The sequence below is a fragment of the Mirounga leonina genome, unplaced genomic scaffold, assembly GCF_011800145.1.
Source record: "Mirounga leonina isolate KUSES-001 unplaced genomic scaffold, KU_Mleo_1.0 Mir_115, whole genome shotgun sequence".
In the NCBI taxonomy this organism is placed as follows: Eukaryota; Metazoa; Chordata; class Mammalia; order Carnivora; family Phocidae; genus Mirounga; species Mirounga leonina.
In genome coordinates, this window is record NW_023270268.1 from 77,841,796 (window position 1) to 77,853,980 (window position 12,185).

Genomic DNA, 12,185 nt, shown 5'->3' on the forward strand with positions numbered 1-12,185 from the left:
TCCCTCTCCCACTCCCCCTGCTTGTGTTCCCTCTCTCGCTCTGTCTTTCTCTGTCAAATAAATAAATAAAATCTTAAAAAAAAAAAAAAAAAAGAAAATAGCAGTTCCAAAAAGTTTGCTTTTGAAGGAAAATGCTTGGATGTGTAAGTTTGCACACACGTGTTTTATTTTATTTTTTTCAATGACAAGTGAATTTTCATACAGCACACTTAGGGAGCATACATAGCTTATAAGCCTCCATTATAGTCCACATAAGTTAGAGCCACAGAATCATAAGCTTTTAGAAATTATGGAAGCCTTGGAAGACAAGGGGCTGACCATTAAGGCGTGCTGCGTGCGGGCTTTGTGCTGTGCGTGCTGGAATTGGAATCCTGGGGCACGATTACTTAGACCCCTATGGGTAGGTGGTATTAGCGCTGTTTTGCAGACAGGGAAGCTTGAGCTCAGGGAGGTTAAATAATCTACACAAATCCTGTATCCAAGCATTCAGCTTCATCCTGTACTCATGGTGGCCTCTAGAATTCCCTTCCCCTTCCAGACGTGACGAGGCCTGCCTTAGCTTCATGGATCCTTTATCCTCTCCCTGCGGGAGCAGCCCCTAGTTCCAGACCAGATAGAGCAGTGGAAATCGGAAATGTGGATGTCCCATAACTTGTTTAATTAATCTGGAAGAGTGTCTTTCCTGTTCCTGCCAAGCACCTGCTCATTTTGAGTTCCTTTGACTACTCATTCGTCAGCCTGTTCTTGTCTCCCATTCGGAGAGAGATTCGCCATTGCCCGGCTCTGGTTTTGAGGTCAGGAGTGTATTTGAAGAGGACTTCATATTTCCTTTTAAAAAATTGCAGGTGGAAACAAACTGAGGGCTGCAGGAGGGGACGTGGGTGGGGGGACGGGGTAACTGGGAGATGGGCATTAAGGAGGGCACGTGATGTGATGAGCACTGGGCGTTATACACAACTGATAAATTACTGAACACTACATATGACTGATGACATACTACATGTTGGCTAATTGAATTTAAGTTAAAAAAATGGAAAAAAATTACAGGTGGAAAATAAAATTCATTGAGTATTTCCCATCATCTCGTCCAGACATGGGGTGGTGGGAAGAGACAGCACAGGGCAGGGATTCGGAGTCACGGCTGTCATACTGAGTCTGTCACTGACCAGGCAGGGGACTTTGAGCCAAGCTCTCCTTTTCCTGTCAGGACCCCAGTGTCTTCCCCTGCAAAGAGCTGAGGGCATTCCGAGGTGACTCCTAAGATTTTAAAATTCTGCATGTTTTGTGGTGTCAGAACCATCAGTTTCTGCTGAGCTGCCTAATCCTGCAGCTGTTTCTCTGATACTTTTCAATCTTTAGGTTTAATCTATTCAACAATGTATAATTTTTTAAAGGGAAGCTTTTATAGACACTTCTGAAATATCAGGGTGGGGGGGATAAATGGATGTTAAAAAATAGAAAACAACCAATTAAATAGTATATAGCATGTAATTCTCCTTGGAAACTTACCACGAAATTGAGGAGCACTTTAACAACTGGTAATTTAAATTGCATTTGAACTCTGCTAATGGTTTGTTTGCATGGGAACTTCAATCATTTCACAGTGGTTCTTTAGCAAAGCTCCTTGTTCTCTTTATGGAAAAGAAGAAAAAAAAATTGAGAGAAGTCGATGATGGAAGAGGAGACCACCGTCATTTGGGTGTGGAGGGAGCCGCCAGGTGTGTTAGAGATTGCCCCAGGGTCAAGGTGGAGAGCCTCACCTTCCAGTTCAGAGATCTAGCAAGTCCGACGCCCTCTACTGCTGTTGGAGAAACCGTTCTGATTTCGATCTCCCTCTGCAAGGAGAAACTTAGGTTTCCTGGGGCTTGCAGGGGAGCGGTGTCTTATGAGATTGTGCGGTCCATGGGTCCGGTGTTTGCCTCTGCATACTCCATTCCTCAGCAAGTGTGAAATGATGCCTTTCTCATGTCAGTGGAATGGCATTGAGAATTCTTATGTCCTTGAAGACCACTAGGTCTCATTGCTTTGCCAGGCTTGTCTCGATTATGTGCGATTTTCCTGACTTAATTTCTTTTTGCTGTTGGGCTATCCTGACAGCTCTGGACCGGAGCCCGGGACCGTCTGCCACAAACTGTGGCTCTTGGAGTGGGCCACCTCTCTTCTCTGGCCCCAGCTTCTCCCCCTGTCAGTCGGAACGGTTGAGGCGGGTCATTTCTTTCTTTCTTTTTAAGATTTTATTTATTTATTTGACAGAGTGAGACACAGCGAGAGAGGGAACACAAGCAGGGGGAGTGGGAGAGGGAGAAGCAGGCTTCCTGCCGAGCAGGGAGGCCGATGTGGGACTCGATCCCAGGACCCTGGGATCATGACCTGAGCCGAAGGTAGACGCTTAAGGATTGAGCCACCCAGGTGCCCCGAGGCGGGTCATTTTTAAGGTTCCTCCCAACTTTGAGCAGATCTGAGTGTTTGAGGCCTGAATGAGATAATATACACAAATCAATTTCATGGTTGATTGAATAATGTTTAAAATGACAACAATGAAAATGGGAGTAGTGGTTTTTCTGGTATGTGGGTTCCTCCTGCATATACAAAGCACGCATTTGACACAGGCACTGCCTTGGAATACTCGTCTGTTGGAATATGTACTGCATAATCCTTAGCAAAATAGTAATAGGTTTTAATGAAATAAAACCTGTAACGAGGACTTAATCTGGAAGCGTCCAGATTGTCCAGCTCTCTGCTGCTCATTGGCTGTCCTTTTTGCAGACAAGGAAACTAAGCTTCAGAGGGGTCACTCAGTCCCACAGTTAGAAATTGGTCTCCAAACTCATTTTTTCTGGTCTATTTTTATTTGTTGTTCAGGTTTTGCTATTAATTTTTTCTTGGCTAGAGTGTGAATATCTAGCTATTGATCTCTTTCCCCTCTGTGATGATGATGAAGCTGTTTTCTCTGGAGAGCTGGGGTGCCTGCAGCCTCCTTTCAGTGATTCTGTGACAAATTGGTGCAATAGAAGTGCCAGGAGCTGACTGGGGGCTTAGCAGGTGTAGAGGGAAGCCTCCAAATTTGTCGGCTTCAAGCCTGGCATCATTTCTGGTATGGCCTAGTCAGTGAGTTCATAAAGCTGGAAAGTTCTAAAGCTGGCAAGATCCCAGAGATTTGTTGTGCCTTTTTTTTTTTTTAGATTTATTTATTTATTTTTAGAGAGAGGAGTGGGGGTGGGGCAGAGGAAGAGAGAGAGAAAATCCTGAAGCCGACTTCATGCTGAGCACAGAGCCTGACTCGGGGCTCGATCCGAGGACTCTGAGATCATGACCTGAGCCGAAATCGAGAGTCGGCCACTCCGCTGACTGAGCCACCCAGGCACCCAAGATCCTAAAGGATTTGTAAGCAACCCCCTTCTCCCATTTTCCACAGGTGGAGACATTGAGGTGCAGAAATACAACTGAAGACAGAACCCAGTCACCTGGTTCTCATTTGAGGCCTTTTCTCCTTGGTCTCCTGAGCACTCATCAGAGGGAAGCTATTTTTCTTCAACTGGTGAGTCCTATGAAGAAAGAGAAGACTTTTTTCTTTTATAATTAATGCATACGTTTAATGAGTTTGAAAATCCATGGTATCGATTGAATGCATGGGCACTAATAGCTTGGGTGGAGGACTAGGGAAGAACCACAGTCTTCTTTCTTTTTATCTTGAGTCGATTTCCTTGGCAATGGACAAAATAGAACAGTGCTCATAAAATGTATGGCAGGACTCAGCTCTTGGAAGGAGACATGAAGAGGAATTGGAAGAAAATTGGGAGTAGTGATGAGTCTCTATTACTTCCTTCTTTCTCCTTTGGCGTGGAGGGATGCGTTCTTGAAATTGAAAGCCCAGAATGACAATGTCGGTGAACGGTGTTATGGGCGTTTGCGAGGAAAGCCAAGTTGTATTGTTGAATGATTCTTGTCCACCCCTGTATGCGATGCTGCCGCTTCTGCGCTCTCATTTTATTTTCACCAAAATCATTTGAGGTGGTAGGGGAGGCTAGATTTGCTCAGGCAAAGGGTGTGAACTGTGGTCTTAAAGGGTCTGCTGGAGTTCCACTGGGATCCCGTTCCACACTCAGAAGGGGAATGGCGAACAGGTAAAGAAAGCTTTCCCTTGTGTTTTGAAATACTTCTGAGTTCGGCTGGTAGAATAGAACATCATGTTCTCGAAAATAGGAGTAGTGAAAAGAGTAGTGGTGTGGGCCACCCTTGGCGGGGCAGAGATCTGAGGAAAACAACGGGAGAATTCTGGGAAAAGCTTCCATTTAGGATTTGAGACCCGTGCTCTCCATCCTGAGGGCCAGTCCCTGTGTGCCCCGAGCACTGGTTGTATACTGAGTAAATAATACGCCTCTCCATGTTTAGGGCATAGCAGATGCTGGAGTGAGTGATAAAACCTAATTTCACCTAAAAGCGTGACAGAGTTTACAGTTTCATTTTGTCACCTTTTCTTCATCAATGTACCTTAAAAGAACAACTGACCTTCTGTGTGCCAATCGATAACCGACCTTCTGTGTGCCAGTCGATCTGCGTAAGATAAAAGGCTGACAACCATTGCTTCGACTCTTAAATACCTTAGCTTGTTCAGATTTCACACTTGGTCTTGAATGTTTTGCCCCCGAGTGTACACTTTAGGAATCAAATTGTGAATCTTTGTTACCTGCTCTACTTCCTGGGTTTTTTCGGTGTTTAAAATGAAAATGATTAACATGAAGACTTTTATTTGGATTAAAAACAGATAATCAAACACAGTGTGTGATGACAGAGTGGGACAGAACGCCTAAGCGGGAGGAAGCTGGGAGACACTCAGAAGTTTTCGTTGTCTGCAAGCTAACTGTGAGCCAGCAGTGGTTTGGGTCTCCTAAAATGCAACTGCAGCCTTGGACCGCATGAAATAGGGCATGCCCTCTAGAACGGGGTGGGGGGGCGGGGGAATGGCGGAGATCCTGCTGGAAACCGGCGAGTGCGGAGGTGAGGTGGGCTTCAGGCCTAGTTTGAACAGGACTCAGCTCTGCTTCTCTGTTAGCGCTACTTGCTCTGCCTTCTGTGTGTTGGCTTCAACCTTGGAAGTTTCACCCTGTGGTCATGAGATGTCTGCCTGCTGCATTCCGGGCTCTAGGCCTCCTCTTCCCACTGTGCGGGGAAAGAACCTGTTTGCCATGTCCCCATGGCCTCGGGTTGCTGTGCATTCCCGCACAGTCACTGAGGCCAAGAGGCCGGGACTGGGCTAACTGGCCTGTGCACTGGGGTCTCCTCTGGAATTGAGTCTGAAGACAGCCCCACGCAAATCTCATGGCAGCTACATGGTGGAGAAGAGTGGTGCCTCAAAGGATATCTGGGTGCTGCTAGGAGGGGTGGTGAGAGGCCTTCTGCTGTTTGGGTGACCGTGAACTCTCTTCCTACCTTCCTAACAGAGCTCCCCTACAGTGTCAGCCTTTAATACTTGCTCCGTCCTCTGAGAGGGACATTAGCCAGCTGGACTGCCTACACAGGAATGCTGTGAGGACCGGAAATGGTGTCCCACCAGGAACGGTTACAGGAATGAGACTCCACTGGAGAGGGCAGGAGGCAGGGTGCACAAGATGCTGGCCTTTAAGAATATAAAACCTGGTCAGAAGAGGGATAGCATCTTTCTTTTTTTTTTTTTTTAAAGATTTTATTTATTTATTTGACAGAGAGAGAGACAGCGAGAGCAGGAACACAAGCAGGGGGAGTGGGAGAGCGAGAAGCAGGCTTCCCGCCGAGCCGGGAGCCCGATGTGGGACTCGATCCCAGGGCCCTGGGATCATGACCCGAGCCGAAGGCAGACGCTTAATGACTGAGCCACCCAGGCGCCCGGGATAGCATCTTTCATAAGTTCAAAAGTATATCTCGAGTCTGGTGGGATCTCTAGCACATAGTAGGTGCACAGTGCATTTCGTGGATAGAAAGATTGAATCTGAAGGTAGTGAGTGTCCCTTTGTCCAAGGGCATTCCATTAGACACTGGCCATTCTCTGCTGGAGAGTTTTATTATTTTATTTATTTATTTATTTCTGTTGGCGAGTTTTAGGAAATCTAGCACAATCTCTGTGAGATTGAAACAAATGACTGGCAGAATGAGTCTTTTGGGGCCAGTGTGGCTTAAGAAGTTTGTGAGTGCATGACAAGGCAGTGAGTACAGTGGGATGAGTGTCAGAGGTCTGCCAGTTATTAGAGGTGCACCTCCAGAAAAACAACATCCCCCTGCTTTCAGTTCCCCGATCTGGGAATTAGGAATGATAATCATTGCGCTGCCTGCCTCTCTTGTTTGCTTAGAGCAGATGGGTTGATAGATGCCAGCCTGTTTTGCAGACTGTAAAGTGTGGTCCATTTATGATAGATTATTACAGTTGTTGTCTTCTTAACTAAAGAAAAATGAGACAGTGTAATGTGTAGTCCCCAGCACCATGTCAGCTACATGGTGTAAGCTCAGTATATGTTCTTCCTCCCAACTCTGCAGCCTCGTCATCCCCAGGACTGGATGGGCACTAATTTGTCCTCAGGCTTGGAAAGGAGCTAGATCCGGAACCTTGTGTCATGGTAATGGTTGACATTGAAATGAAATTGTGTACTATTACTACTTTTCATATTTGATTTGGCTCGAGGTAGCAGGAGGTGAAAGGAGGTAGAATTGGGAGGCTGAAGAAGTCTCCATGCTTGAGCAATCCCTTAGAAGTTACAGTCTAGCTATTCTGCTCTTGCTTTGTTTGATTAGATAATCACACCTTCTGCTCTAGGCGTCACTGGCCCAGTGGGAGTCAGGAAGGAAATTATTTTCCTCTGTTGATACTACTGTACAATTGTTGACGGTAGCCAAGGGCTTTCATTTTTAATATTTCCTCTTTGGTCCTTAGAAGGATCAGGTATTAGTCTGTGCCGGAAGCAAAGCGACGGTCACTTCCACCAGCGGTGAATGTCTTGGCTCCCTACATTTACTCGGTCAGGTGGTTTCTGGGCATGTGTGACAATCCGCTGAGCCAGCTTGCATTGCTTTTTATGTTATTGCTTCAAAAATACAAAAGGACTTGCTGGGTCTGAGCAGGAACCCATCCAGCCACCTAGGGCTCTGTGGCTGTTCTGTAACCCAGGGATGTCTTGGAGGAGATGTTTGCTATCCATGAAAGTCCAAGGTAGAGCTCTCTCTCTCTCTCTTTTGTTTCCTTCCTCCTAATTCCATATTCTCCTCTGACCTCAGCACAGTGGAGCTATCTCTGTTCTGTGTTGCTCAGGGCCCTGGGAGGTCAGAGGAACTCTCAGGTTCTCCTCCTTAGATTCCTGTGTGGTAGGAGGGGTCTGATGCCTAATGGATGGGGTGCCCCATGAGTCCTTGGTAGATTGCCGCCAAATATCTACCCCTGGTCCATAGACTGTGCTTGTGCTCTGCCCTGATCCACTGTTTGTCTGGAAGTTAGTAAACCTCAGGGTCTTTAGGACACCACTGTGAATGAGGCACAGTTCCTGACCTTGAGAAGCTTATAGTCTAGTTGGAGACAAAGACATACACCTAAGAAATACACATTAGAAAGAAAGATATTGTTTACAGCACACATTTATTAATCACCATATCTGTTTCAGGTCTCATAGTAGGTGTGTGGGAAATGGAAGTTAAGTTATTGTCTTGGATCTCATGGGGCTAACTTGAAAGGTTGGGAAAGTGGGAAGTCTTGGGAGTGTTGAGGAAGGTTTCCAGGAGGAGGGGGTCCGATCTCAAAACCAGCGAGTGAGCCATGGAACCTTATAGCACAAGCTCAGAGTGCTGGCAGGGTATGTCTGTGTACGTCTTCTGGCCCTCTAGAGCTGGACAGGTTCTGAGGGTAGATGTAGCTGATAGCACAGTATGGCTGGGTAGGTAAGGACTCTCTCACCTTCCAGGTGACCATAAGAGATTAGCTATCAGGAACTCTTGGGAGGAACCCTTGCCCCACCCCACCCCCCAAATGCAGAGATGCTTTCCCACTTGGTGACACATATCCAGGCATGCTCTGGCCACACAGAGGACCACGGAAATAATAACAAGGAACGTTTATAATCTCACACTGTCTGTGATTCGGGACTTGGCAGCGGCTTAGATGGGAGGCTTAGGGCCTGTCCCGAGGTTGCAGTCTAGGTGTCTGCTGGCCTGCAGTCTCATCTGAAGGCTCAGTGGGGGAGGACCCACCCCCAGGCTCTGGCAGGATTTATGTCCTTGCAGGATGTTGGACTGAGGGCCTCGGTTCCTTGCTGACGGTTGACTGAAGGCGGCCCTCGGTTTTTTGCCATGAAGTCCTCGCCATAGGGCAGCTCACAACATAGCAGCTGCCTTCCCTCCAAACAAGTGAGCAAGAGAGAGTCCCCCAGATTCTTACAGCCTTTATGTAACCTGGTCCTGGAAGTGGCACACCTTTTCTCTCTGCCTCATTCTATTTGCTCAAAGCAAGTCACTAAATGCAGCCCACACTCAAGGGGAGGGATTGCACAAGGGCATGAATACCAGGAGATGGAGTTATAGGGGACCATCTTAGGGACCGTCTACACAGATACCCTAGGTTACGTGGCATGTACAAAGGTGGGAGCGTGAGTTACATGGAACCACTGAAGAAACTCAGCACACTTCTGTGGACCAGCCTTACTGGAAGGCTTTTGGGAGAGAACTCCATTTAAAATCGATATAAGCATTGATGTGTAACTGCACAGAATGCAAACGTGGCCTGGCTTTTCAGAGGAAGAACAGAAGTTTTCAATGACCGCTGTGTCCCCATGCCTCTACATTTTTACCCTCCTTAGCAGTTAGAGCTACTTTGACAGAAGTGCTTGGATGTTCTTGCTTGAGCTTTTGCTCTACAGGTGAGATGCCAAGACCCAGAGAGGGGACAGACTGCTTCGGGCACCACAGGGCCATCGGCAGCCGTTGCGGGGCCCTCCAGAGACTCCTTTGATCCTGGCCCCACTGCTTCTTCTCCATCTTTCTGCACCGTCTCTGCTTCAGAATCAGTCCATACCAGTTTTCGGCATGTTTTCTCTGCTTTTTACAGCTTCTAGCCTGTCTCAGAAACTGGTTAGGGGAAAATAGGTTGAAATTTGGAGTCTTGAGCCTTCATGTTGTCCCCTTAGTTAGATTTCAGGATCTCCATCTCCTGTTGGGTCATGCTGTGTCCTGAAAAGTTGCATAAATCAGTGTTACTTGGCTCAGTGTGTCTCTGCAGTATGAATAACATTTGTATTAAGAACAGTGAGCTGATACACAACGTTGCTGTGGGACTGACAGGATCAGACATAAAACCTCAGCCAGTACTTTCTGTCTGGCAGAAAGTTCTTTTCTAGAGCATTGGTTACCCCCTTCCCCCCACCCCCACCAACCAAACTGTCTTTTATAAAACCAAGCCCATCAGTCTTCCTTAACAATCCTAAAAAATTAATGGAAATGGAAGACTGAAAATTATGGTCAAGCTCATTAGTAGCCCTGCAGCCAAAGGAAGGAAAGCCTGCTTGGGTCAGTAAGACTGTCACTGGCCAGAATGTTAATACTACTCCCCCCCAGCTCCATGGCTCCTTTTGACTCTCAATATATATATATATATATTTTTTTGTATTATTAGTGCTTTCAAAGTGTTGCTTGTCTCTTATTTAATTTTTACTGAAAGTCTATAGCAGGAAATAGTTTTAATTGGGTGAAGGCAACAAGGTAGAACAGAATTTGTAATAAAAGGACTCTTCATGTATCAGCTGCCTGATCTTAACAGAAGTCACGTAATCATTTTTTTAAGTGGTCTCCATATTTGAAAAACGGGTGCAAAGAGCAGCTGCCTTGGGTTTTGTTGTGTTCACAAAGCAGCAGAATGTATACAGAGGGCCTGCTGAGTCCGGGACGTAGTACATAGTTGGTGCCCATGAAACATTAGCCTGTGCTCTCCATAATAGTCCGTAAGTGTTGCAAATCACCCTCAGTTCCGCACTCTGTCAGGCTGTTTTCTCAATGCCCCCCCTTTGCCCTGTCCCCTTGGCTTGGACCAGACCCTCAGCATTTGCATGTGTTGTCCCAGAATAAGTAAAAGCCTTCACGTTTGTAATTTTGCTTAATGACCACCAAGACATAAATACAGACATCATAATATGTTCATATTTTCTGGTATTTGGGAATATAGTAGCTCTGAGAACAAAATACTCACACACTGTGTTTCATGAACAAGGCCTTGGGGGCACCAGGACTTGAAAAGTAAGTGTTGCTTTTCATGACAAGATTGTCTGGTCCAGAGGATGAGCTCCGCTCGGCCGCCATCAGCCACCTCCTCCTTTGTATGTGGAAGCTTCTCTGGGCCTGCCCAGCACTGACCCTCTTTGGCTCCTCTTTGGACTTCTATAGGATGACATCACCCCACCCGGCTTCAATGGCGACTGGCTTGAGTTATATCAGTTATTAAAAATGATCTAATATTTCCCTTTTAAATCTAGGGCCCTGGCTCGTTCTATGATTAAGCTAGTGATTTATTTATAATACGGTACGAGACGGCTGTAGCCACTCTATGATGTAATCTAAGAATGACATGAAAACAAAATAGGCTTTTACATAATGAAAGTGTTCCTGTAATACATTTTATAGCAAGGCTTTTTTTTTTCCATTGAGAACGGAGAGAGTCTTTCCTTTCCTCCCACTCCTTCCTTATCTTCTTTTCCCATTTATGAGTCTTAAGGCCTTTAAGTCAATTAAACACACACACACACACACACACACGCTAGCTTTGGAAACACCACACAGACTCTGGTTTGCTCTTCTAATCTTGTCTTGTCATCTTCTTTGCTCCTCTCCCCACGGCCGCCGTGGTGTCATTGCGGCTACTGCTCTGCCCAACTGCCTGTAGCCTCCTGTCAGGGCACAGCAGTCCTCACCCTTCCGTTGCTTGTGCTGTTCCTACTACTGTTAACACCTCCACGATCTTGAATTTTCTCCTGCTAAAGTCAGATACACTGCACTGGGTTCCTACAGATGGCAAACTTCTTCAGGCTGGCTTGGATGCACCTCTTCTCCAAGCCGTCTCTGAAGCTTCTGTCCCCTACTTAGAAGCCCTTTCTCTGTCTTTCTTATAGAACTCCATGCAGTAGCAAGCTCCCCATCCCCATGTCAAGGCACATTCGCAGTGTATCGGAGTTAGAAAAGAAGTGACTTAGGGGAGTGGGGAAGGAGCCTCTGTAGTTCTGGTTCTGCCCTTGACACAGTCACGGGGAGGTCATGGCCTGTCTCCGAGTGTCCGTTTTCTTCCTCTGAAGAATGAGTGGTTTGCAGTTCATTTCATGGGGCCACGCGGGAGTATTGGTAGTGGCTCCTTGAGATGATGTGTGTTGAGAAGGATTCTGAAGCTCTATCCCGATGGAGCAGGAAAGAATCCATGGTCATGTAGCATTATCTGCCATGGCTGTGGTTGGGGAAGGGAGGGTGGAGACATACAAGAGGTCTCTTTGCTATTTTTGGGCTAGATGGCTTAGAGATCGTTTTCTCTTTTACCTTCTGGGATGCTTTGATTTGGTGACTTGAAGTATCTTGCCCAAGGACACACAGCTAGCAGTGGCTAGAATCCAATCTCAGGTTTAGAGATGGTTAAAAATATATGTTCTAGGGGCGCCTGGGTGGCTCAGTCGTTAAGCGTCTGCCTTCCGCTCAGGTCATGATCCCAGGGTCCTGGGATCGAGTCCCACATCGGGCTCCCTGCTCAGCGGGAAGCCTGCTTCTCCCTCTCCCACTCCCCCTGCTTGTGTTCCTGCTCTCGCTATGTCTCTGTCAAAAAAAAAAAAAAAAGTATGTTCTAGTCTCACATGCATCCATGCAGGCTGGCTGTGGGAGTTGAGAAGCTGGGCTAAATAAGACTAGAGGGGCCATGGTTTATTGGAGGCACAGGACTCCCCCAAACCTGTATGTCTTGAGGTGGGGTAGGGCCAGGAGATGCCTTTTCACCTCTTTGTCTGATTTGCTTCCAAAGAGTTGTCATGCCCATACAGTTCTTATTTATGTCAGATATGGCATTTTAAGGTCAAAGAAAGTTAGGAGACTTTGCTGGGGTCTTCTTGGGTCAGGGCTGACAGAGTTAACCCATGGAATCTTTTGGATCCTCAGTGCCTCTCTCCCTGATCCCAGACAAAATGCTTAGCTCTCAGCAGAATGCTACATTG

General features: G+C 46.6%; 1 protein-coding gene across 2 annotated transcripts in view; it reads left to right on the top strand.

Annotated features, from left to right (window-relative positions):
- LPP (LIM domain containing preferred translocation partner in lipoma) overlaps positions 1–12,185 on the top strand; it is a 667,656-nt gene that overhangs the window by 63,142 nt on the left and 592,329 nt on the right. For both annotated transcript variants that reach the window (XM_034999808.1, XM_034999809.1), the window contains exon 2: positions 3,416–3,538. The gene's annotated coding sequence lies outside the window, so the exon portion shown is untranslated. The remainder of the gene's footprint in view (positions 1–3,415; positions 3,539–12,185) is intronic.